This window comes from Pogoniulus pusillus, chromosome 16 (genome assembly GCF_015220805.1).
Source record: "Pogoniulus pusillus isolate bPogPus1 chromosome 16, bPogPus1.pri, whole genome shotgun sequence".
Taxonomy (NCBI): Eukaryota; Metazoa; Chordata; class Aves; order Piciformes; family Lybiidae; genus Pogoniulus; species Pogoniulus pusillus.
The window spans coordinates 9,440,872-9,466,242 of NC_087279.1; the positions used below are offsets into that span (position 1 = coordinate 9,440,872).

Consider the following 25,371-nt stretch of genomic DNA (forward strand, 5'->3'; position numbering starts at 1 on the left):
ATTTCATTTTGGATTTACTCTGATGAAGAAAAACAAGTCAGAACCTTATAAAACTCTTACTTTCTGTAGTCTTGCTCTACAAGGCAAGATTGGACGTGGTGCTTGGTGCCATGGTCTAGCCTTGAGCTCTGTGGTAAAGGGTTGGACTTGATGATCTATGAGGTCTCTTCCAACCTTGATGATACTGTGATACTGTGATACAATCAGCTAGAATATCTTTTTAGGATTGGATTTTGTGCCAAGTTAGCAGTTGTTTGGGAATCCATTTAGTCTGATTTATCTCAAAATGGTCAGTGTGAAAGGAAAAGGTGGTTTGCAGTGGAGGTAGAGCAAAGAGGTATGATATGCTGTCTGGGCCAGTGCTCATTTGTATGATCAACCTCAGGAGACTGTACATGAGAGAAGAGGTAAGAGTTAAGAAGGAATATGACCAACTGGCTCACTAGATTTAGAGGGATGAGGCCTTGAGTGCCATAGTCTAGTGAAAAATGTCACTGCCCATGGCAGGGAGCTGGAACTAGATGATCATTAAGGTCCCTTCCAACCCAAACTGCTCTATGGTTAATTCATAGATACTTTCCTAAGCATTACCAATGCTCTGGACAAATATCTACTAATTAAAAGCAATAACTAGACTGTACTTGGGTGATTTCCAATGGTTCACATAAGTCATATATATGGACTGGAAGGGACCTTAAAGATCTAGCCTCCCCTGCCATGTAGGGCCACATTCCACTAGACCAGGTTGCTCAAAACCCCATCCAACCCAGCCTTGGACATTTCCTGCCTCAGAAAGCCACACTTTTGTGCACAAACATGCTGTGGAAGTACCAGCCATGTCAATGTGTTGTGGCAAGCACAGCAGAATACAAATCATGGAGCCTTGCTTTTCATTAAAATCATTACTGTCTAATTAATTTAAAACTAATCTTGTCTTAGTCAAGGACGTGATTTCTTCCACTTGTGAAGAAAACACTCAAAGGGGTTTAGGATTTGTGCTTTATTGAAAGTTTTACTTTGTCAAGATTCCTTTCTTCTCTTTTAACCCTATATAGAAAAGTCTTTATAAGCTTTGGGTTATAGCAGAAGTGTGAACTCTGAGAGATGCTGCAATGGAGAGCTTGGAAATGATGTTTAAGAAATTATGAGTAGTGGTTCAATGCTATGTTGGGATGATTGAGAAAGAGGAATTTTGCTTACATGGACTTAATCTGTGGAGATGGGAGAACTCATCTTGGGAATGTCTAAATGAAGCAAATTCCCAAGAGCAACCAAGGCATTGTGTCTAAAAATGAGCCTGACACAGAAAAGTACTGGTGGTGTAATTTGACTATCAATCACTGTCATCTCTGGAGCATGTGAAGCTCATGGCAGCTGCAAGAACAGCTGTAACCCAGGTCTATTGTCCTTGTGACCATCCCATGTGTTTCTGAAGCCTATTAATGGCGTTTTCAGGGCTCGAAAACTGGATGGTAGTAATATCAATCTGAATATTCTAAATGACACTGGCTCATTAGGCAGTGCTTTCTACAATAATATCTAATTTTTGAGAGTTCACTTGGCAAAAGAAAAGACATTTGCAATGGTACAAGTGCTACAGCTTTACAAATGCAAGCAGCATTCTCCCATTTAGCACAAAGAGAGAGGAAAACACTCAACAGATGTATCTAATTGCTCCTTCTACTCCTTGTGCTCGGTTTCTTCCAAATGCCTGAGGGAAGGCTTTGCCTTTCTGTGAGGGTAAGGCAAAGAGAATATTGCCTGGCATAGATGTCAGGTCCTGAAGAAATCCACAGGGACCAGTATATCCTAGAGCAAGACAAATAAGGCTTTGTCTGCTTACCTGCTTCCATCAACAACCATAGACAATAAGCAAGGTGGCCTCAGGTTGTGCCAGGGGAGGTTTAGATTGGCTACTAGGAAAAATGTCTTTTAAAACACAGAAACAGGCTGATCAGGGAGGCAGTGGAGTCACCATGCCTGAAGGTATTTAAAAGATGTCTGGATGAAGAGCTGAGGGAAATGGTCTAAGAGTTCTGTACAGGAAGATGTCAGCTTATAGTTGGACTCAGTGACCTTTAACCAGGTGATTTTATGATTCAGGGTTTTGTCACATAATCAGATGCTTTTGAACACTGGCCCCCTGATGTGGTTCCCCACATGTGGTCCTTCAACCATTAATGCCAGTGCAAAGGAGATGATAGATGTACAGAGACATCTCTTCAGTCTACACTTAGACACCATTTACTGATGCTCATGGAACATAAATTCTGAGGTCCCTTGTCAGTCCTGGCAAGTTAGGACTGTTTTTTTCTGCCATGCTTAGAGAGAAAGTTCTTCTCAAAGGGGACACAAGTGTAGGATGGGAAAGCACAGATGTGGTGCTGTGGAACATGGTTTAGTGGTGACCTGGTAGTGTTGGGTTAATGGTTAGACTTGATGATCTTAAAGATCTCTTCCACCCATAACAATTCTGTGATTCTGTGAAGATGTCTGTTGTGTATGTTGGTCTTGCACACCTAGAATTTCTGGATTTAGGACAGGTTTTCTTACTGATGGAATTCTTCTGTTTGCTAATTTTTTGTTAACAGTTTTGTACCTTGTAGATCTTGAAGTCTTCAGAAGAGTTTGATGTGAAAATTAAACTGGTAGCTATGTTGCATATAGGATTTGTATTTAATAAGGGAAGGGAAAGGTGTTGGAGACTTTGGAAAGTGAAAATTCATAGGAAAAAAAGAATTAATTTCATCTCCAGGATTGCTAACATAAATCCTACATAAATCTCATAGTCTCAGGAGACAGCCTTGGTTTGCTCCTTGTTTCTGGTTGAGTAAATTGAAGATATTTCTATTTTTAATCACCTTTTCTGTCTTGTGTAAGCAACTACTAAAGCCTCTGTCAGGCTTTTGTGCTGGATATCAAGCACGAAACTCCACAGGCACTATTGATTTTCCAGAGTTGTAGTCATTCTGATGCATTAATTTGGCTGAAAAACTTACAGCGCTTTTGCTGAGTGTATTTTGCTTGGCAGTTGTAGGAATGTTGAGCCATATGGAGCCCTGTTGAAAGCTGAGACAAGCTTAAGAGTTGTAGTGATGATCTAGAAAAAAATCTAACACAGCTTCTATTTCTAGTAGAGAATTGAAGGGAATCCTCTGACTGGTTCCATATATGCCACTGAAACTCAAAGATACATGACAGTTGTGGTGGAGAGCTATGCTTAAAAGTACACTGGAGCAATCCATCAGCAGTTCCTCTGGCCAAAGGTTACTCCAACTCTGTGGCTCTCGTGCTGCATTTGGTCTTCACTGTTTGAATTCAAGCAATGACAGACTTATTATTTACTTCAAAGGACTACCCAATGTGTAGAGCACTGGTTAACTGCTCTCTGTAAATGTATTTCCCTCCACTTCTTTTTTCTTTTTCCTTCCCCCCCCCCCCCCCCCCCCCCCCCCCCTTATTACTAAACATTTCTGGCTCAGAAAAACTGAAGAACCTACTCAACATCAAAGGCTCTTTACTAGTGGGTTGCTCCTTTTATGTTTATGTGCTCCACTGCTCTATTCTCTGTGATAATAAAATGCTGTTACACAGTAATAGACAGTTTGGGTTGAGAGCAGAGCTCTGCTGTTGTTCTAAGCATGAAAAGGGAGTTCAACGAGAAGGTGTTTATAACTGAGGTAAAGCAGCAGAAAATAGTGATGTGATACATCTGGGTTTCCTGTCACTAACTTGTTGATCTCTTCTGACACATAAGGGTTTTTATGATAGGAGAGCAGAGGTGAATGGCATACCTGACTGATTTATATAACCAAATTAAAGGGAGAGAAGTATGGTTATTTAGTTCTTGCATCTACTGAGAGACATCAGCAGGTAAACTCACCCAAGTGACAAAGTGGTTGTAGAAAGAATATATATTGGGAGTTGGACTGGATGACCTTTGGTGGTCACTTCCAACCCAGATCATTCTGTGACATTTACCAATCTGCTTTACCTAGAATAAAGCCTTTGGTTTCTTTAACAAAAACCCTCTAAATCTCCAAAGTCTGCATTGAAAGACTCCCACCACAAATTAATTACATTTAATAGTTTTACTGCTGAATTTTCTGCTATTGCTTAATTTTCAGATTTCTTTCTTGGTCACTTGTTTCTTCTTGATTAAAATCTATTCTGCTTAGTGATGAACTGAAAGGCTTTGGCTGTTCCAGAGCTGATATCACAAGCAGTTTTTCAACAAGGAGATCTACTCCTACAGATTTACTTGTTGGAATTTTTGTGGTTTGTTGTTGTGTTTTATTCTGTAGTACCTCAATTATAATATCTGAATTCCACATCTTTCCTCGTGCACATGTTTGGTTTTTTTCCTCACTTTAAAAAAATATTAGAGGAATTATTCAGCAAGACACAAAATCAGAACTATTTACCTTTCATACAGGATCGTGGAAGCTGTGTGCTCTGCTTCAACCACTAAATAATTCTGTGGCTCTGACCCTGCCAAAATCTCTGCACTTTATTTGACAAACTGAGCTTTGCCTGTTGAAGCAGCCAGGATCTCCTGCAGGGGATTAACTTGAAACATGAATGTAGAATAAAAACCCAAACTCTCTGCATTTCAGTTCTAGTGCTGTAATTTGTTCTGGTATAAAATACCACACAGCAAGGAAGTTAGGAAGTCAAGCAGACATTATTAAGACTCTTTGCTGAATAAGAGCATAAATCAATGGATAGAATCCAGATAGACATAAATTAGATATCAGGTATGCACTTTATTGGTTCCCTTGTAGGTGTGACTGACCTCTGCTACCCTCTGGGTCAGGCAGATCCTTAACTGTATATCTTTCATAGAATAAATGAATAAAGGATGCCTGTGAAACAGATGATTTGGACTGTTTCTCCTGGCAATCACACTCTGTGTTGCAAATCAAGAGGTGAAAATATCTGCCATATCTGGCTGTTTTATGGGAAGGGTTTTAATTTCAGTTGGTTGACTACTGTCTTTGAAGAGAGTCATTTTATGCCAGCATGACAACAATATTATTAAGACAAATTAGACTTAAAATATTTTCAGTGGTTGAACTTGACTGGATTAATAAAGCAGCAGGAAATTCTGTTCCAATAGCTGGCTTATGACAGCTTTGCTTTAAAACTTACTGAACTGATCCTCTTTCTGAAATTGCTCTGTTCTGCTTTAGATTAGACTAATAGTGAACCAAAACCGGATCACATCTGCAGCATCTGCCTCCTCCTGACCCTTTATTAGAAGGCATTGATCTAGAAAGTATTTGGGGAAGGCTGTTATTTTGCATATATGCAATGTATTTGATATATGTGAATATAAACCTGAAAGCAAGCCCTATGCCTCCAATTGAGTGCCACCCTTTCAAGGATGTGTAACTACTTCTGCTCTTCTGTGAGCCACACAGAGCTTTTAAAAATCTCATCTCCTCTCAGAAAAACCCAAAACCCCCCAAGCCCAGCAGTGCTCTTGGGAGAGAGCTGCTGATAAGGAAGGGAAATGTGGCCTAGAAAATGATCAGGTGAAAGACTTTCAGGAAGGATTAGTCTTACAACTAATTTTGTCCTTCAGATTTATGTTTTCTTTTTCATTTTCAGTTCCCATGAATAGTTATGAATTACACAGAGTTCTCCTTATGCGTATGGTATTAAACCTTGCTCTGGATTATTTTGCTTGCTGCTTACTCTTTTCTTTTTCCTTTTTTATTGGAGATCCATGCTTCTGTTGCTTGGAAGAATCTTGCTGCAGTATATATTAATTTTATGCATTTTTATGTATGCAGAGTCCAAAACTTCCTTTGGACCACACATACCTGTTTCAACCCATCTGGGCAGTGAACATTTGATTCTGAAGTCAGTATTTCTCAGCAGATTCTGCACTAGGCCCACAATACCGTAAAGAAATCTCATCTGCATTCCTTGGTGGAAGATTAGATTTGTCAGACACTGCAAAAGCAGACATCATTCAGCACTTTTGTGTCATGTATTCTAGCAGCTTGAATGGCCACAAAGATGTTGAGAGGCCTGGAGCATCTCTGTGAGGAGGAGAGGCTGACATCCCTGGGGCTGTTGAGCCTGCAGAAGAGAAGCCTGAAGTGGGATCTTCTCCATTTTGAGCAAGACCTAAAGGGTAGGGAGCAAGAGGATGGGGCCAGACTCATTTCAGTGGTGTCCAGCGACAGGACAAGAGGCAGTGGGCACAAACTGGAACCTAGGAGGTTCCATCTGAACATGAAGAAAAAACTTCTCTGCTGTGAGGGTGCTGGAATCCTGGAACAGGCTGCCCAGAGGGGTTGTGGAGTTTTTTTCTCTAGAGAGATTCCATACTCACCAGACACTGTGATCCTGGGCAACATGCTATAGTTGACCCTGCTTTAGCAGCAAGGGAAAGCTTAGACTGAATATTAGGGAAAACATCTGTACTGAAAGAGCAGTCACAGACTGGAACAGGCTGCCCAGAGAAGTGGTGGAGGCATTAAAGAAATGCAAACATTGTACTTGGGGACATGATTTATTTGCCGTGGTGGAGCTGAGTTGATGGTTGGATTTGGTTTTAGAGGCCTTGCTAACTTTAAGGCTTCTATGACTTTATCATATTCCTGTCTTGCTCTTCCTTATGTGCCAAAGCTAATCTAAGCATCATCCCTTCACCAGCACTCCCAGAAGGAGAGTTCCTGAAGATGTATTTTCTAGGAGTTCATGTCAGACTCTGAAGTTCTTGGAAGACTGTCTTCCCCTGGGGCAAAGCTTTGGGAAATGACTCCTCAAATCAAGGTAATTTTAGATTACATGAAGGCAGGTGCAGCTGAAAGCAAAGTCTCATTTGCCTGTTCTTGGAGGTCTCCTATTAGAGATACGCTCTGGGGTTGTGTTCAGTCACCCCTACCTGTAAAACAACCAAAAAAGCCTATCCCAAACATTTGCTGCCCTATGGGCAGTTTACACGTGTTATAGGTTATAATAATTCAAAGAGATCAAAATCTTAGTAGGATCAGTTTTAATTTAGTTATGACACAACATCTCAGTGATGGATGGCTTAAGGAGCTGCTAGAAAATGACTTGTCCATTGTTGTTAATGTGAGCCATCTCCTTGATGCTCCTTCGGTCTGTGACAGAACAGTGGACTTGAAACACATCTAAGCTGGCCCTGCAGCTGTGTCCTGATTCTGTGCCTTTTTGGTACATTCCTTATTTGTGCAGATCCTAAGCGTACAAACCCACAGCTGTGCAATGTGACAGGTTACATTAGCATGAGCTCTGCACGCAAAGGGAAGTGATGATAATAAATTGGGAAGGTATAGGACACTGTTGGGTAATAACCACTCTAGGGAAAGGTTCTGACTTGACTGTTGCAACAGATACACCGTTGCAACAAAAAGAGAGAGATGGCTTTGGTGGTGCCCTCCCTGGAAAAGGTAGAAGTGGTTGCAGAATTGCTGAAGTGTGGATAAGAACCCATACTAAAGGATTGACTTGAAGGTCTGTAGAAAAGGGTTGCAGTATTGGAGCCGAGACTTAATAGAACTTCTTTGTGAATGTAGAGTGAGCAATTGGCTGTCTCAATCTAGCTACTTTGGAAACCTGCAGGAGAGATGAGACTCACCTGCACAGCAATGACCAGTCCGAAGTGGTTAGAATTCTTCAGCCAGTTCCTTTTTCTTTCTGAGTGTGAAAATCTTAAGGTGGCCAGGAGGGTCCATATCCCAAGAAGCATTGAACAGGATAGTCTGTCTTAAATGGCAAGTTCAGACAACACTGTAAATGAAGCTGATGTCTCTGCTTGACAGCCATTGACACAAGCAGACTGTTTGGCCATAAAGTCCAACCATTATCTGACTCTACCAAGTCTAGTGCTAAAACACACTTTTGTTGCCAGTTCAGGCAATTTTTAAGTACCTTGTGTTTCCTGAAAAGGACAGAAGGAAGGGCCTAATTATCTAAATATTGACATGAGAAGCCAGTTGCAAGGAAGGAAGATGATGTTTTCCTTTGTATGAATTTTCAGCCCTAATTTCTATTGTATGGAACTAATATTAGAGAGACATAATGCAAATGTGCCAAAGGGCACAACTGCAAGCTCAGGAAGAAGTTCTTTTTTTGTGCTTGATAGTACAGGGGAAAAATAATCAAAAAATTAAGAACTCTGCTGTAGACAACAAGTGGAACAAGACAGCTTATCTGTAGCTGTCAAGAGTACTGATAAGAGAGATGTTCATTGCTTCAGCTGAATTCCTGATGAGGCTGTGGCTGCCATTCCTCTTCAAAGGCAGACAACTGAGATGAGCAAGTCCTGCTCCCTGATTATGACAGATGAGAGACATGCTAGCATGGAAAACACCACTGACAGGAGTCAGCAAAGTGATGCAGAAAGCCAGATTCTTGCTAAAAAGAATAAAAATTGGTGACTGTAGAATGCAGTATTTGCAACATAGAATATGCAAACCTCTGAAATGCACCATATTCCATCCAAATTCTCTGCTGGCATTCTGTGATGTCTGTGTAGTTCTGGGGAGAATGAAAGGAGCACCTCGGTGGACCCGCAGAGGGAGGCTGTTGTAAGGTTTTCTGTCACTCTTAAAAATCAAGCAGTGGACAAAGTCATTTACAGATTGTGGAGCTTCTCTGTATAGGAGGTAAGATGTTTGTTCTCAATAGGATTACTTGATGGTGGTTTAGTGATATGGGCTATGAAGTGATAATACTGGCTTTATTCAGGTTCATGATTATGTGTTCATTGTTAACCCAGGTCCTTCTATGGCTTGCTAATGTAGAGGTGTCTTAGGATTTAAAAGAGCTGTGTGACATAGCAGCGTGTATGTTCTGGCAAGCATTTTGACCACTTCATATCTTCCCTTTAAACTGCTGGGGCTGTCTAGACAGAACTCAGAAATCTGTGAGGTCCTCTTATCAAAGCCCAGCACCTCCTACTGCAAAGCTGAGCCATTGCACTGCTGTAGAGGGAGAAAAAGGCAGCTGGGGAGAATGGAGGAGTCCTCTTTCCTGCCCATTTCCCCCAAATCTCCAATTGCTGCATCAAAGCAAGCCATGACTTTTGTAACTTCAAATATCAGAATCACTCTTTTTCTGGTCCTTTAGAGAAATGGGAGGTGGATGGTGTTCCTTCTTTCTGATATAAGACACCACAAGAGCTGCAATAGTGCAAAAAGCAGAAAGTCCAACATGCAACCTGGAAACAATTGGAACCCTCAGTTATTTCACCTGTGAATTGAAATCAAGTGTCTGTAAACTGCAGTGGGTTGTTTTTTAGATTGCTTTGATGGTTTGGTGATTTGAAGTCCCATCACTGCCTCCAGTATTTATCACAGCAATCTATTTTAAACTTGATCAAGAGTCTGTACAGACGTCCAGAGTTTGTTCCTACATTGCTTAGGAGCTGACTTGCAAGGCAAGAGGCTGCCCATAGTTTCAGTCTGGCTGCAGCAGTGTGTGGATTTCTGGATAAATTCCTCACTCATCCTGGCTTCTACCTGTTTCAGTATGCAATGGTTACTCACAAGAGCAGAAAATCTTCCAGTGATGTGACAGCAAAAGTAGAGAGTAGCTGAACATGAGGCAGGAGTGTGCCCAGGTGGGCAGCAGAGCCAATGACATCCTGGCCCGGATCAGGAACAGTGTGGCCAGTAGGTCAAGGGAGGTTATTCTGCCCCTGTACTCAACACTGGTCAGGCCACACCTTGAGTGCTGTGTCCAGTTCTGGACTCCTCAATTCAAAAGAGATGTTGAGGTGCTGGAATGTGTCCAGAGAAGGGCAACAAAGCTGGTGAAAGGCCTGGAATACAAACCCTATAAGGAGAGGCTGAGGGAGATGGAGTTTTTTAGCCTGGAGAAGAGGAGGCTCAGAGGTGGTCTCATTGCTGTCTACAACTACCTGGAAGGAGGCTGTAGCCAGTTGGGATTGGTCTCTTCTCCCAGGCAACCAGCAACAGAACAAGGGACACAGTCTCAAGTTGTGCCGGGGGGGGTCTAGGCTGGATGTTAAGAGGAAAGTCACAGAGGGAGTGGTTTTACCATTGGAATGTGCTGCCCAGGGAGGTGGTGGAGTTGCTGTCCCTGGAGGTGTTCAAGAGAAGCCTGGATAGGGCACTTTGTGTCCCAAGTGAAGAGAAGAGAGAAAGAGAGCAAAAATTTGCCATGCATTCTTTTATTCACAGAGATACAGCAAAATAGACTAGAATAACAGATTACAATATCCTGGGACAAGCTGCCTGTCCTCTTGGGATTCACTAACCTCTGGAGGACCTTTATTTATGGCAGTAGAATCATAGAATAGAATGAATCATAGATCTATTTAGATTGGAAGATCATCTAGTCCCAACCCCCCACCACCATAGGCAGGGACACCTTGCACTAGATAGGTTGCTCAGAGTCTTTTCCAATGTTGCCTTGAACACCTCCAGGGAGGGAGCAGCCACAACCTCCCTGGGCAACCTGTTCCAGTGTTTCACCACCCTCACTGGAAATAACTTCTTCCTAACATCCTGTTTAAATCTCCCCTCTGCCAGTTTAAAACCATTACTCCTCATCCTGGCATTACAAGACCTTGTCAATAGCCTATCCCCAGCCCTCCTGTAGGCCCGCTTTAGATACTGGAAGGCTACTACAAGGTGTCCTCAAAGCCTTCTCTTCTCCAGACTGAATAGCTCCAACTTTCATAGCCTGTCCTCATAGGAGAGGTGCTCCAGTCCTCTGATCATCTTTGTGGCCTCCTCTGGACTTGCTCCAACAATTCAATGTCTTTCTTGTGTTGGGGGCTCCAGGACTATACACACTACTCCAGGTGGGGTCTGATGAGAGCAGAGCAAAGGGAGAGAATCCCCCCAGTACATGGTTGCTGTCTGGGCTGCACTCACACTGCAGGCTCGTGTTGGGCTTTTCATCAACCAATTACACCAATTGCCTCTTAATTTCCCTTAGCCTACAACAGGTATGCCTTCCCAAGGTAAACCAGGGAAAAGCTAATTGCCATCTCAAGTCCTGATCCACCAGAAATGGCGATACGTGCTGGTTTGCTGCAAGGCCTGTGAGCATGCTGAGTGCAATGCATTTAATTCATAAGAATAAAAGATGTGTTAAGGTCTATTCAGCAGCACCCTGAAATTGCCTCAGCCAGTGACAAGAACACTCTTCTTGGGTGGATGCCTTGAGCAGCATTGTTTCACAACTTTATCAAGTGCTTTCCACTCTCAAAGGTCTGCAGTGAAGGATGAAATCTGCCCTTCTTTTTCACACCAGATATGAAGGGGATGTTGAATGAAATAAGTTCTCTTGAGGTAAAGGTGGGGGGAAAGGCAAAAATTAATGTGATTTAATGCTTGTTTTAAAAAAATAATATACATGTAAATGCATGGAGCAAAACTAGAAGTGAGTAGATTTCAGACTGGATGTTAGGAAGAAGTTCTTCACCATGAGGGTGGTGAAACAGTGGAACAGATTGCCCTGGGAGGTGGTAGAAGCCCTATCCTTGGAGGTCTTTAAGGCTAGGCTGGATGGGCTCTGAGCAATCTGATATAATGTGAGGTGTCCTTGCCCATGACAGTGGGGTTGGAACTAGATGATCCTTGAGGTCCCTTCCAGCCCTGAAAATTCTGTGATTCCATTTAAACTTTTGTCATCTTACCAAGAAACTTAGTTTGGAATTTGTATCTCCACAGTTTTCCAATATTGCTATTTAATGAAGGATATAGGCTATGAAATTCTCTTCAAAGAAAAGATATTTGCACTCTACCTTAATATGTCCATAAATATAATTACAGGGTAAAATTATAGAAGGTGAAAACCAAACATTGCATGAAAAATGGGAAAAGAAGTAGCCTTGATGCACAAGAAGCTAAACAGTTTATTTTCTACCTTCTCCAAGTTTCCTTCTCAACAGAATTCTAATATCTGCCATGCAAATCTGATTGAGTCATGGTGTAATTATTTCACTCCAGCTGCTGTTTCTTTCTTTGAGGTCAGAATTTATTAATTTAAGAAGATTATTCCTTTAATTACCACGTGCACTCTTAGAGCTTATTGGGAAGCAACCATGCTCTTTGCCCATAAGTGGCATTAGAACATCTACAGTGCATGTTCAGGCCAGCATGAAATGGTTATGGGGTTTTTTTGTTTGTTTTCTGCCATATCAGATGATCTGTTTGCAGATATCTGCCTGAATGGTGTTGACTCTGATGCTAAGGTCACGATTTGTGTGACATCAGTGTTGTGTTGCTAAGCAACAGTTAGCAGCTTACATCCCACATTTAGTTGCTTTGAGTTTGTATTTCGTATCTATCCTGACATGTTCATGTTCTAGACCTGGGAATGCTGGTTAGTCATTGGGCATGTTTCTCCCATGAGTTCATTAGAAATAGTTAAACTCGTTTGGCCCAGCCAAACAGAATCCGAGGCCTTTACTGACCAAAACAATTCTATCAGATCATCAAGCCCAACCATCAACCTAACACATTAAACCACGTCCCAAAGTGCCATGTCCACAGATTTCTTGAAAGCCTCCAGTGACAGTGACTCCACCACCTCTCTGGGCAGCCTATTCCACATGGTGGACTTGAGCAAAGCTTTCTGAGCTGGACAAGCAGATACACCAATACAGGCTAAACAGAAAATAAAGTGACATGGAAACTGAGAAATAAGGTGATATGGAAGAGCAGAGAGGGCAACTCTATTCCCTATAGCTGACAGCTCTCACAGATGCCTACTTTAAAAACTCTTTATTTAAAGATGCAGTGCAGTTGTCCTCCTCTAGACAAACAGTAACCTAAATTGTGCCCTGCCTAAGCAGAAAATGAGATTCATGCCTATGTGTCCTACATTTTATGTTCAGTTTTGTTTTGAATTGTATACTCTCATCAGTATTAGCTCTTTCTCTGTTGAATTCCATATGAGTGTTAGTCAGTAGTTTATAAATATTAATTAAACTTTACTATCCACCAGTGGGTAGAAATTATTCTTGTTTGATACTCAGGGAGCACAAAGTGGAAGTGGATTAATGTTACCTGGGTAGGTGGGAGACCAATAATCAAAATATGGTGGTTCTGATTTTGGAGGTGGGGGAAGTGGGGTTGACTTGCCACTGATAAGTCTGGGAGCATGTTGGAGATCTGCTTCCAGAGGTCTCCCTGACCAGAATCATATGATATTAACCTCTCTGCAAACAGTAGGGTCTAACTGGCTCTGGCAATATCAACCATCTTTTCCTTGCCAAAGCCCAGAATTACTGATTAGTCTGTCTTACCTTGATATGTTAATTCCAAGCACATGCAATGGTGGTTGTCCATCACTGCTAAATATGACAGGCACCAATTTCTTCTCCCCAGATATCCATTCTAATAAAGCAAAGGTGTACTATTAGCTCTGTGGGATGTGCTGTGACAAGCTGCAGCAGCATTACGGGATGTCACTCAGGCTATCTGTTACGTCTCTGAAAAGTAGCTCAGGATCAGCATGAAGTCATCACAAACACAATTTCATCTAGCAATTTTTACCAATGCCATCCAAACCTGGAGCCCCCTTTAGCTACTCCCCACAGGAGCAACAGCAGTTGTATAAAGAGAGCAAAAGGCAGTTGCTTGTGAGAACTATCCATGCTGAAATGCTTCTGAATTGGACTTTTTCTTACTCTGTAGACTGTCATAGAGTAGATGGTTCACCAGTAAGATAGATGAGCCTCCTTACTTTGCAAAGAAGGACTTTCCATGCATTTTTGGTGCACATCAAACATTCCTTTTGGATGCAGATTTGCTTTTTGTTCCTATTTGGAGTCAGACAGCCTGGTATACTTATGTGAAATACCACTCAAAGTGGTTTCCTTCTTTGTTACTCAGAGGTGAACACTGAATCAGCACTACTGCATCCCTCCATACCTGAAAAATGATACTGTGTTTTTTGGTAACTTTACTAATTTAGCATTTCTTACTAAGAAGCATACACTGCAGTGAGAATTCTTCATTATCAGAGCAAACCAAGATTTATCAGTCAGAATATATTTCTTAGGTCAGAAAAAAAATCTTCAGAGGTGACATTAAAATCTAGTAGGGTAATATAATCCTCTTTTTCATCCTTCTGATTATCCCTCTGCTATAGAAGGTTTTTCATTATTTGCTTCAAGCAGATGTCTTGCTTTTTGTCACATGTTCTGCATGTGTATTTTAAGTCTGGTTATTGGTATCTCTCTCTCTCCAAATTCCTCTGTAGTTTGTCTGTTGACAAGCATACACACCTGCTCCTAGCTTGGTGTCATCTGCAAACTTACTGATGCTGGACTCAATCCCCTGGTCAAGATCACCAGTAAAGATGTTGAACAGGACAGACATTGCTACAGCAGTGATGGGAAGGAGCCCCCTGCTACAAGGATAGTCTGAGAGGAGAAAAGAAAGCTCCAGTGCTTCTAGGGGCTGATAAGGAAGCTGAGCTGGTGACAAACTTTTTAACAAGGCCTGTTGTGGCAGGACAAGGGGTGGTAGTTTGAACCTGTGATGGTTTGGGGGTTACCCTGCCCCTCCCACACTTTGTATTTGCCCCAGCTAACTCAGACGGACCCTGGGAATATAGATGAAGCAATTTATTTACAGCTAGCAGAATTTACAAGCAGCTATTTACAATATTTACAGTTATATACAGTTATATACAGAAATATTCAAAGGATAAACAATACAAAAGCACAACTCCCCTCCCAGAAACCTGAGTCCCCAGGAGGGGCTCTCAAACCACCCCAACACCTCCCCAGGCCCTCTCAACCTTACCCCAGTTCTCAGGAAGAAAAGAGGTGCAGCCAAGAGGTTAGGGAGCAAGGTTAGTGAGAGCAGGGTTAATGAGATGTGACCAGGTCTAAGGCAAAAGCAAGAGTGAGAAACAAAATGGAGAAAAAGTCTTTCTTCTTCCCAGAGTTCTCAGCGAGACTGTGAGAGAAGTTGACATCAATTGTTTTCATTTCACTGCCTGTTATCTAGTTCAGTTACCAAAACATTCTAGCTTGCTTCAAACTAGCACAGAACCATAAGAGGGAGATTCAGACTGAGAAAAGGGAGAAATGTTTTACCGTGGAGGTGGTGAGATCCTGGCCCAGAGTGCCCACAAAGGTGGTGGATGCCCCATCCTGGAACCGTTGCAGGTCAGGTTGTCTGGGGCACTGAGCAACCTGCTCTAGTTGTAGATGCCTTTGCTGACTGCAGGGGAGTCAAGATAGACAAACTTTAAAGGCCCTTAGCAATCTGAACCATTCCATGATTCTATGATTGACGTGAAGCACCAGATGCATTCTTTCACCTCTCCTGCTCTGATATTAATGTTGTCTTTCACTGATGTTCCCTTTCAGATGAGGGAAAGTATAGTATATCCAGTCCATAGTTTGTATGATGCAAGTGAAGCTTGCTAGAAGACAGATTTTTAGGACATCATAGCTCTTCATGTCACAGCCTAGACAGCACTTAAAAATTGTGATTATCATCACTTTTCAGGGAAAAAAAAACAATCTAACCAAAACTCTACAGCCTGAACAGCAGCAGAACTTTCCAAGGTAAAGCAGCCCAAGAGGGCAATCAGTTAACAGAGTCCTGCTGGGAAGAAGCTGGCAAAACAGTTCAGCAGCTAAATAGACTCTGATCATCGAACATCTGCAGTTCAATGGCAGGCTCGACTTTGCTCTTTGCTGAGAGCAGGTCACATGGATTTCTACCTTAATAAGCGAAGAATTCACCAAAGATACAGGCAGACATCTGAGTGCCTTTGGAAGTAATTGCTTCAGGAAAATTTCCAATATTACAGGAAATAAATTTACTGTGTATGCCAGGACTTGTCAGAGTTCAAAGCTATCCAGGAAAAAAAAAAGATGGAAATAGTCTGAGACATGTCAAAAATGATGTGGAAGCTGAAAGAGCATCTAAAAGTAGTGATGGAAAGAATCTATCTATTAAACAGCAGTCATTGGACTCATGCAGTATTCCTAGGACTGAACACCATGAAAAGTGACATGTTATGGAACACTTCAGCCCTTTAGGCTTCCTCAGTAATCCCAGAGGTAATAACATAAATAAGATTACAGGTATTCTCTGGCTTTATAGGCATGATAGAGCAGAAACTTTCTTTGGTGATTCCTGAGGAAATTGATTATTTATTGTCTGAAGACCCAGCAGAGACCAATTAATAAATCCAGCTCTCATTTAGTAGCTGCATCACATGTTCCTTATCTTGTCCTTTTTAGTAGGAAAACAAAGGGTTTGTGTCAGAGGAAAAGACTGCTTTGGCTGTTGTGAGGTTCAGCAAGAATTCTCACTTTGCAATTAGCTTTGAAGACTTCCTCTTTATTCCAGACTTAAAGAAGGTTTCAGATGTACAAAGTGAGCATTTGTCTTTATCTCAGCTCTTGGTCCATATCTGTAAGTGAGCAGTTAGTTCCCAAAACTCATTTTTCTGTCCCTTGTTTATTTGCTGCAACCCCTCAGAATTCTGAAATGAGTATTTTAATCTATGTCTACCTGTGACCAGATAATATGTAAAGAGTGAGAGAGACTTTCTGCTTAAAAGATAATTCGGAAACTTTGACTACTGACTCGGGGGAAAAAAAAGAAAGTTCATTTTTTGTCTTGGTCTGACTTTTCAATTTACTAGGGTTTTTGACCACTTAACACTTATTTTTCCTGTGGTTAAACAAAGTTTTCCATTCTTCTCAATACTCACCCCAAAAGCTGATAATGTGATGGGACTCAAGAAGCTGTCTGTGTGGGACAGAAAGAGAGGTCAGTTGAGTAACTAAAGTAAGCACGTTCTGACATAGGCATTAAGGAAAAGTTGGTTGGAGTAAATTTAGAGGAAGAACAACTATGATGCTGCAATTACCTTCCATAATTCATAAATCTGCTCCTGAGTGTAAGTATTGATTTTCATGGCTAGCAGAGTGTAGAAGCCTGTTGCATGGTAATTAACTGAAAGGGTAGTTCATGTTTTCCATAGAAGCAAAGCAAATCAGCCTGAGTTGTTCAGGACAGGAGTCTGGCCTGTGAGAGCAGAACTCAGTGTGGCATCAGAGGACAAGTGCTGTTTCACATTCAGATAGCAGAGTCTCAGGGGCAGGAGCCTGAGCAGTGTGCATAACACTGAGCAATCAGTGGTATTAATGATTAATTCTCTTACACACATGGAATTGATTCAATTATTAAAGCGTCTCCCCTGAGCTGAAGAAGACACAACCTTGCACTGCTGGCTCTATTGCAGAGCTGTTTCATGAACTCAAAAGTTCCCAGCTCAGAGGTTTTGCTGGCTGCAAAGGGAGCTGTTGGGATCCTGTAAGGAGCCTCAACATTCTTGTCTGTTAAATCCTGCAAAAGCAGTTGAGCAGAGCGCACAGCTTTCTGGAGATTCCTGCTCACACAACTCCTTTGATTCTCTCTCCTTTTCTCTCCACCCCCAACCCCCCCATTTTTTTTTTTTAAAGCATGATTAAAATTGCTTTTTCAGGATCTAACCTGATTGCTACTCCAGTTGAAACCACCTTAAAGCTTGCTGAATGCCTGCAAGAATAATGTACTGCACTCTGCATAACACTGAGGGATTTCCTGCACTGCCTCCCCACCGTTCAGCAAGGTATGAAAGACGATTCTGTACAATGAGTTGAGACTGTATTACTGTTTTGTGCAGCACATGCTTGTGGACCTACTGGAGTGGAGAATGAGTTGGATGGTATAACATAGAATCACAGAATGGTTTAGGTTGGAAGGGACCTCCAAAGAGCAACCGGTCCAAACCCCTCTGCAGTCAGCAGGGATGTCGTCAACTAGATCAGGTCGCCCACAGCCTGGTCAAGCCTCACTTTGAATATCTCTATATATGGCAAAGAACTTGTTCCTAACATGCAATCTGGATCTACTCTTCTCCAGCTTGAGACTATTGCCCTTTGTCCTATCACTGCAGGCCTTTGCAAACAATCTCTCTCCATCCTTCTTGCAGGCCCCCTTCAGGTACTGGAAGGACGTTATTAGGTCTCCCCAGAGCAGTATTAGGTCTCTACTATGCAGTCTTCTCTTACGTGTGTTCCTACCAGGTTGGACCTGTTCCACTGGCCTTGTCAAACAACGTCTTGAAAGCATGAAATGAGTCCTCAACTGTCATATCAATGTTGTCTGCCATAGCACTTCTATAATCCATGGAGGTAGTGGTGGTAGGAATTTGCAACCAGGCTGGCTTTTATTGACCAGTTCAGAAACAAATCCACTGGTAAAATAATTTGATCCTATCTTTATTCTTTTTTTCTTTTGGAGGTTATGTTCAGTCAGCAGCATTCATTGCACCTACTTTGAATGGCCTCTTCCTAGCTCATCCTCGTTCATTCACGCACATCAGTGACATGTAGCTCTAGGTGGTTTTTCTAGGGTCGTGGAAGGAGGATGTAGCATCTGTTTGAAGAAACAAATTTAACACTTTCACAGTTTCTCTGAAAGAATGAAGCCATCCCTCAGAAGGGACAGGTTGGAATTACAGAATGTGCAAATTGTCAGTGAATATGATGTTGTGACATGTAAAGGCTACTTTTACATGGAGGAAGTTTAGAGAAGTAAAGTGATTTATGAGGAATAGCATTTGCATTAGCAGTTTGATGTTATAACTCAAGCAATCCATCAGATTTTACTTTGGTCCATTTATTTTGTACTTCTCTTGCCCAAGGCCTTGTTTCTCATTGCAATAAAAGGTCATCTTCCAGCACTGAGCTAAGCAGGAGCACTACAGAAGAGAGTTCAAAGACAAGGTAACCAGAAGAATCCAGATGAGGGCTGATATTTAAAATACATTTACTTAGAATATAAATACATATAAAATCAATACTTCTGAGCAAATCTGTCCTAGCTTTTGAAATCGTCTCCCTACAGCTTCCATCTGGCATGTCATTTTGGGAACATCAGTCAGTTTGAATTCCATGGATTACATATCAGCATCAGACTTTGTCAGGTGTCAAAGATATAGCTGAAACCTGAGATGATGAAGGAATCCTTTGTGAGCCCTCACTCCAAAAAGCATTCCTTAAATGTGAGCTGAGGACAGAGGTAGTGGCAGACTATGTACTGTGCTCACAAGTCACGTGAATTCAAGCCCTTAGAAATGCTCACTGTTTAAAATCATGGAATCACAGAATCATTTTGGTTGGAAAAGACCTTTAAGGTCATTGAGTTGAATCATTATCCAACTCTAGCAAGACTGGTGCTAAACCAGCACTACGTCTCTGCACCTTTTAAATGCCTTCAGTGACAGGCATTCAACCACCTCCCTGTGGAGCATGTTTCAGTCTTTGTGAATACTTTCAATGAAGAAGTTTCTTCCAAAGTACGACCTAAATTTCCCCTGGTGCAACTTGAGGCTATTTCCTCTCATCCTGTCACTTGTTACTAAGGAAAAGAGACCAGCCCCATCTGGCTCCAACCTACTTTCAGAGAATTGTAGAGAGAGAGAGAGAGGTCTCTCTTCAGCCTCCTTCCCTCCAGGCTGAACAATCCCAGTTATCTCAGCTGCTGCTCACCAGACTTGTTCTCCAGACCCTTCAGCAACCTTCTTTGACCTTCTCTAAACACACTCCAGGACCTCTCTGTCTATTTTGTAGTGAGGGCCCCCAGTACTCAAGGTGTGGTATGTACAGGAGGACAATCACTTCCCTGGTTTTGCTGGCTACACCATTGCTGATACAGGGTGCTCCTGGCATTTTTGGCTGTTTGTGATGTACAGGAGGATCCTGCAGGAATTTCATACTTTGAGTTGAGACACTAATCGGGATTATCTTTATTGCCAGGGAAGACTGAGCCTGAATAGAGAGAAAAAAGTCAAACAAGTCTTAAGGGACTAAGAGTAGCAGTGGAAATGTCTTTCATTTCTCACTTTGTTGGAAAAGTGTACAACAAACACACCAGCTGTGGCTGTATTTTCTGGACAACACCAAACACAAGGGAAAACACTTGTGTCACATTTGCTTGATGTGCAAGTGATTTTCTGCCAAATTTAATTAGGACTTTAATGTAGCAAATAGAGCTCATTTTCACCTCGGTGCAGCTGCCATCTTACCAACCTAATGTCTTTTTAGAGTAAAAGAGGCAGTTTGCTTGTGGTTTGGAGGTTTTTTTACCTTTCAGTGTCTGGATAAGTGTCATTAACAGAGGAGAGTAGAGGAGAGAGAGCCCAGAAGAAATGAGGTGCTGTCAAGCTTTCCTTTCCTGAAGCTGCCACGCTGCTTCTTGCTGCTCACCGGATTCCCATCCCTTCTCCCAAAGCCTCCCTTCCAAGTGGCACATGACACTTTCTTTATGTCTAGTTGAGCTGGTGTGAACTGCAAAGCCCTTTTCTTGCTGTTTGAAGGGTTCAAACCAGGACATAGAAAAAAAATTCTGCATCTGAACTTCAGTTTCCTAGAGAATGCCTGCCCTCAGCACACTGCTTCAGTTCTGTAGTGCCACCCTAGCATAAGTGAGTTGTTTTATTTTCTTCTAAGTGAGTTGCTTTTTGGACTCTAAATCTGTTAACTGCTTAATGAGCTAGATGATGTATGGAACAGTCTTGTTATTCACATTTTTCTGTGTAATTAACATCACACAATCCCAGACTGGTGGGCATTGAAACTGACCCTTGAAGATCATCCAGTTCAAACCCTCTACTAAAACAGGCTCACCTACAGCAGGTTGCCTGGGATCACAACGTCCAGGTGGGTTTGGAATCTTCCCCAGAGGTGACTCCACAACATCTCTGGGCAGCCTTCTCCAGGGCTCCAGCACCTTTGACAACAATAGAGTTTCTCCTTATGTTACATATGCTCAATGTTTATTTGTTATTCTTTTGGCTTAGTTTCCTAAAAGGTAGTGGTCCTCTACTTCTACAAGGGTTTCAGGAGTGACAGCAATGAAGTTGCCTTGAGCAGGGCAAAGGCTGCCCTTTTCCTCATGTTAGGTGGAAAGGGTAGAACTCCTGGGTGTCATCCTCAAGCACAGCAGGAACAGTGGTGTCTGTATCCTGGATTTTTACACTGAAGTATAGGGAATGGTACAAGACTACTCTGACTCATAACTGTCCTTGAAGAGTGACAGCTGTCGTGATTACACTCACTGATGCTTCCTATGTGCCATTTTTGGATACCTATTCTGAGGACTGGGTTAAAGGAGGAAACCAACCTTCACAGAAATGCCTTTGGGAGTTCGATGTGGCTCAGTGTGCCAATGGAAGAACTTCACCCTATGTTATGGTGAGTGTTCACAGCCCTGTAGTACCAACCAACAGAAATGTAGGAAGTAAATTGCAAATTATTTGCTAGCCAACATTTGAGTGCTTTATTTTACTCTAGCAAGCTCTTGGTTTTCCAGTTGCTCTCTAAATATTAAAGCTCCCTACAACTTCTTGGCTTTGTTATTTAAGCCATGGTACACACACAATCATCTTTTCTCAGCAGGACCTCACCAGAGAGAATCAAAGTGAGAAACTGAAATTAGTCAGTCAATGAATGGGGATGAGCTGAGAAAAAACCTACTGTGGAGCTCAAAGAAGAATATGGAAAGAGTCATAAGAGGTGTTTGGGATATTTATTGGTGGTTGAAGTACTTTAAATTACAAATAAAACACTTGTTGGGTGTTTATGTGCATAGAAGGGTTGGCTTGAATTTCTGTTCTACAGCTCTGTGATTGGCATAATAAAATATACTTAGTACTCATGATGTTAAACTTAGCTTGAGTAATAGTCCTAAAAATCTGCTAATTTCAACCAAGTCTGAATATTTGAATCTGCTGTTTGAAAAGCAGCATTCTGCCAAGACAGCAGGACTACTACAGTGGGATTTTAATGACCAGATGAACAACTCCTAGTAAAAGAGAAAGAGAAAAATACCCACAGAGTACACAACCTTCAGGCTGGAAATTAGTCATCTAAACAGTTTTCAGATCAATATAACAACCAAAATTAGGAATCACTCAGTCTCTTTACATAAGAGGAGACTATTATAGCTGGCAGCCCTAAGGAGCAGTTTGCCTGACCTTGGTCCATACATTGTCCAGGCCTAGTCTGGGAACAGGAGATGTGTTGTGGTTGCAAATGTTTATTTACAGAAAAAGTGATCAAAGAAAGAAGAAAATGCTGTCAAAATAGTCTCTGTGACTGACTCCTGGTGCCTGGATGCTCTTGATGCCTCCATTCCACACCTGGGAGGTTGAATATGTGAATCTGCCCGTGTGCAGTCCTTGGCAGCATGAAGGTCTACCAGGAGTAAGCTGGCTGGGAGTAGTAGGATATTAGTGTTGCTTAGGGGTTGAGCCTGTCCTCATATATACTAGTTGCAGTAATGGGATCTGACCTTTTTATGACATCCTTGATAGAAAATGCCATCATGTATTAATAGCTGGTATTAGATAAAGTGTCATCAGTGAATGAAAGGGCAACCCTTGCCCGCTAGATACTACACCAACATCACCCAGCCTTGACTGGGCTGTGACATCTCTCAGTGGGACAATGAAAGCTCTAATTTGAAGTGCTGCCTCATGAGGAAAATATATTAATGCTTGGAGCTTGTGGTCATGATTACCAGATTTTTCTTCCAAAAGGTTTTCTTCTTGAACGTGTCCATGTCTCAGTCAGTGCTGCCTGGTCCTAGGCCAGGGATACATGCATGTGCTGAAAAACTGCTTTGCTTACAGAGAAGGTAAAAAGATGAGAACCAAAAGAAACTCTTAAAAAACTCATGCCAGTATCACAGAATTATAGAATAGTTGGGTTGGAAGGGGCTTTTAAAGGTCCAATCTTCTCATAGTAAACAAGGACATCCCCAAGCAGATCAGATTGCTCAGAGTTCCATCAAGATTGACCTTAAGTGTCTTCAGAGAGGAGGATTCTACCACTTCCCTGGGCAACCTGTTTCAGTGTTCCACCAGCCTCATAGTAAATAACTTCTTTCTAATGTCTGATCTAAATCTATCCTGCTTTTGTTAACTGCTGTCATCCTATTTCCACATGCCATTGTGAACAGTCGCATCTGAAAGGCCAATGAGCAGTTTGGCTGCTAATTCTCTTGGAAGATTTGGTTGGTAATGATTTTCTTCTCTTTCTTATTGGCTTCCTGGCTTGTGCCCAACAGTGAGAGATTGTTGGGTAGAAAGACTCTTTGTTTCAATCAGATATTGTGGTCTTTGAACAGCAGACACTTTGCTAAGGAAGATAAAGTTGAAATGGACTGTGCCATAGAATTAAGTGAGTAAGTAGAGGTGCCTTCCTTCAATATTTTTTAGCATAGAATACAAGATAGAAGACACCTTCTGTCCTGACTTCCCACTGAATGACAGGATGATGTGGGATAGGAGGGACCTCTGGAGATCATCCAGTCCCACATCCTTGCTAAAGCAATGTCACCCAAAACAAGTTTCCCAGGAGAATGATGTCCAGGTGGGTTTGGAGTCTCTCCAGAGGAGACTCTGCAACCTCACTGGGCAGTCTGCTTCAGGGCTCCAGCAGCCTCACACCAAAGTTTCTTCTCCTGTTCAAATGAAACCTCCTGGGTTCCAGTTTGTAATCATTGCCCTTTGTCTTGTTGCTGGGCACCACAGAAAAGAGTCTGGCTCCATCCTCTTGTCCTCTGCCCCTTAACTCTTGCTGAACATGAAGATTCTCTCTCAGGCTGCTCTTCCCCAGGCTAAAGAGCCCTCAGCCCAGCATCCTCATAAAAAGAGATGCTTTGGTGTGCAGAAGTGACTGTCTTGTGACATGAATGATGCCAGCAGAGCTGCTTGTCTCCTTTTGGATACGGAAGATGTACCCTTACAGAGTCTTGTGCAGATGAGATGCTATACCAGTGTCTTTACTGAGGAAGTTTTTTGACTTGTAAGTTTTTTTCTGTTGCTGGTGAGAGGTGTGTGTGAGGAACAGGTGTCTCTAGACTACCCAGAATGGTTCAGGAAGACACATTTTTGTTATGCTTATATGGGTGATAGCTGTAGTGATTCTTGCTCCTTCAAAATCTGCTTCTAGTATTTCACAGTTCTCTTGACGTAAAGCCACTAATCCTCTAATCATCTGAAATTAGCTCTAACAGTCTTGTTTCTCCACCAAGCTCGTTTGATGCTTGTAGAGGAAAGCACAGTGGATTGCTCCTGTTTTGAAAGACTGGCTGTGCAAACACATTTTTCCCACAAACATTGACTTGGCTCACTAAACTGTCAGAACTGAATGCCTGTTTCTGTCCGCTTAGGGGAGATTGATGTTACTCTCTCACTGAAGAAGGAGGAGAAACAGAATAGTGTTGTACTGGGGAACAATGATAGCTGTTAGCTGAAGTTTTCCCTGGGCTGCAGGCTGAGACCAGAGCAAAGAACAAAACAGATTAGTTTTATATTACTGTGGGCAAAACACCCTAAATCTTTCTCTATTCTCCCCCCCCCCCCCCCATTGTTCATGTTAGACAGAACATGAAGTGTCTGCTCTCAGTCACAATCATGCATTTTCTGCAGGTTATTTCTTCCTATTTAGATTTTTTTAAAGCATTGTGAGTCACTGTGAGGTTGTGTTTACTCTGCTTTGATGTGACAATGCCACCATCTGTCTTGTCAGAGAGCAATGATTATAAACAGACCGATTGAAGTCTCTTGGAATGTAGCAGCAGCTGAAAGTCTTGTGAGCTGTAAACCCATTCAAGATTTGCATGGCACGTCCTAGGATTAGAAACCTGGACTTGGACTTGGTTTTGAGGAGCTTCAGATTGAAGAAGACTTTGTGAAGCTGATGGAGGTGAAATCCTGCCATCTTCAGCCCTTGTGGGCTGTAGGATTCCTACTTGGGTGCAGGGACCAGGTCAAAAACAGGGAGCTGCTTGAGAGAGTCCAGCACAGAGCCACAAAAATGATTAAGGAAGTTTAACATCTTCCTTATGAGGAGAGCCTGAGGGAGCTGGGGCTTTTTAGCTTGGAGAGGAGACAGCTAAGGGGTGACCTCATTGATTATAAATATGTAAGGGGTGAGTGCCAGGAGAATGGAGCCAGCCTCTTCTTGGTGATGACCAATTACAGGACAAGGGGCAACGGGTGGAAGTTGAGGCATAGGAGGTTCCATGTGAATCTGAGGAAGAAATTTTTCACTGGGGGGGTGACAGAGCACTGGAACAGGCTGCCCAGGGAGGCTGTGGAGTCTCTCTCTCTAGAGATATTCCAGAAACATCTGCATGCAATCCAGGGTGATCTGTTCTAGGTGATCCTGCTCTGGCAGGGGGAGCTTGACCAGATGAGCTTTCAGGTCCCTTCCAGCCCCTGATATTCTGTGATTCTGTGACTCCCTTCCCTGCTGATTTTTGCATTTTGTGGAGGAGAAGTTATATATTAATTAGGACTGGAAAGACCTCCTATGCC

At 42.2% G+C, this 25,371-nt stretch overlaps 1 long non-coding RNA gene across 2 annotated transcripts in view; it reads left to right on the forward strand.

Moving 5' to 3' along the window:
* The window catches only part of LOC135182349 (uncharacterized), a 68,171-nt gene that overhangs the window by 32,509 nt on the left and 10,291 nt on the right, over positions 1–25,371 (forward strand). For both annotated transcript variants that reach the window (XR_010305178.1, XR_010305179.1), the window contains exons 3-4: positions 17,485–17,610; positions 21,443–21,559. This is a non-coding gene — a long non-coding RNA (uncharacterized LOC135182349). The remainder of the gene's footprint in view (positions 1–17,484; positions 17,611–21,442; positions 21,560–25,371) is intronic.